Source organism: Pteropus vampyrus, unplaced genomic scaffold, assembly GCF_000151845.1.
Source record: "Pteropus vampyrus isolate Shadow unplaced genomic scaffold, Pvam_2.0 Scaffold239, whole genome shotgun sequence".
NCBI classification, from domain to species: Eukaryota; Metazoa; Chordata; class Mammalia; order Chiroptera; family Pteropodidae; genus Pteropus; species Pteropus vampyrus.
This window is the reverse complement of record NW_011889020.1, coordinates 648,943-650,354: the sequence shown is the minus strand read 5'-3', so window position 1 is coordinate 650,354 and position 1,412 is coordinate 648,943. Positions and strand designations below refer to the sequence as shown.

The 1,412-nt window shown below is 62.5% G+C and overlaps 1 protein-coding gene across 1 annotated transcript in view; it reads left to right on the top strand.

Moving 5' to 3' along the window:
• YTHDF1 (YTH N6-methyladenosine RNA binding protein 1) overlaps positions 1-1,412 on the top strand; it is a 17,723-nt gene that overhangs the window by 4,539 nt on the left and 11,772 nt on the right. The window lies entirely within an intron of this gene.

Genomic DNA, 1,412 nt, shown 5'->3' with positions numbered 1-1,412 from the left:
CCTGCGAGCGGCGTTCTCGCGGGCCTCAGTGTCGGTGGCTCAGTGAGGCACTCACTGCCCCCGACAGAGTGGAGGTGCGAGCAGTTCCGGGACGTCTTCTGATGAGTTGCTTGTAGCTCTGGACGAGCGGAGTTGTGGTCTAGGAGAGCTGCTAAGAGCCTGGCTCTGAAGCCCAACTCCCACCTCGAGGTCGAATCCTAACTCCTCCGCTGCTTGACCTTGTGACGCTTCCTCAGGTGGCTCGCCCGCTGCCTGTTTCCTGGGCAACAGACCGTGGTCAGTCCTCACAGAGTTGCTGGGGAATGGCATCCGGTGTTGCACGGGAGGCCTGGAGCCGCGGCCGCACGATCTTCCCGGGTATTGCAGGGTTCCTCAGCCTTGGCACTGCGGGCCCCTTGGACTGAAATTGTCTTTGTTTTGTGTGCTGTAGGATGTTAAGCAGCCTCCCTGGCCTTTAGTAACTGCCTCTCAGTGTGACAGTCAAAAGAGTCTCGGCATGTGTCCCCTGGGGGGCCGACTTGCCCTGACCAGGCTGGTTGGAGCGGGTTTAAGCGTAGCGCGTCCTGGACACACTGCTGGTTCGCTTTGAAATCAAGGCAGGCCTCGCCTCCCCTGCTCTGGGCTGGAAGCAGCCCGCTCCTGAAAAGCTGCCCTTCTCTAAAGTGTCTTTGGCCTTATCTGTCCTCCTTTCTGCTGTGCTCGGCAGGTCACCAGTGGAGGGTCCCTGAGGCTCTGGCCCACTGCCAGGCAGGGCACGGTGCCACAGGGCAGAGCCAGCTGGCCTCAGCGATGAGTCCACCAGGGGCACGGATGGCGAGAAGTAAAGTGGGCCTGTGTCCTTGACCGTCTTTTTTCCCGCAGGTGACTTGAATGCTGTGGCAGCGGTGTGCACTGGTTTTAACTGAAGGGGGTGCTGCTTCACTTGAAGTGTGTTCTGGGAGGCAGGAGCCTTCACGTCACTCGGCAGGGTCTCTGAAAACGGAACAGTGGTTTCTGGTGTCAGTGCGTTGGGTGCAGTTGCCCTGGGGGGGCCGCGTGGAGCCAGCCCTGCAGCGAAGCCGCGGTGATCACCCTGAGACCAGCCCCTTCCCCTGTCATGCCGGAAGCTCACTTCTTGCGAGGTGGCCGTCAGCACTCACATGGGAGTGAGCCCAGCTCCAGTGGGAGCATGTTCTCCAGAGACGCCGCCGTCGAGGGTGGGAGGCAGAGCGCGCGGCCGGGCCCTCGCTTTGTGGGCGAGAGCGGAGAGGCCCTGGCCGGCCCCTCGCGTCTCTGCGCTTGTCCCTGCGCTTGTCATGGCTCGCTCCCAGGGCCATGGCACGGAGCTGCCCCTGCAGTCAGGCCTGGGCGGCCCGTCGCTGCTCTCGATTTGGGCTCTGCTGGCAGATTCCTGTTAGGGGAGTCCCCGCTGT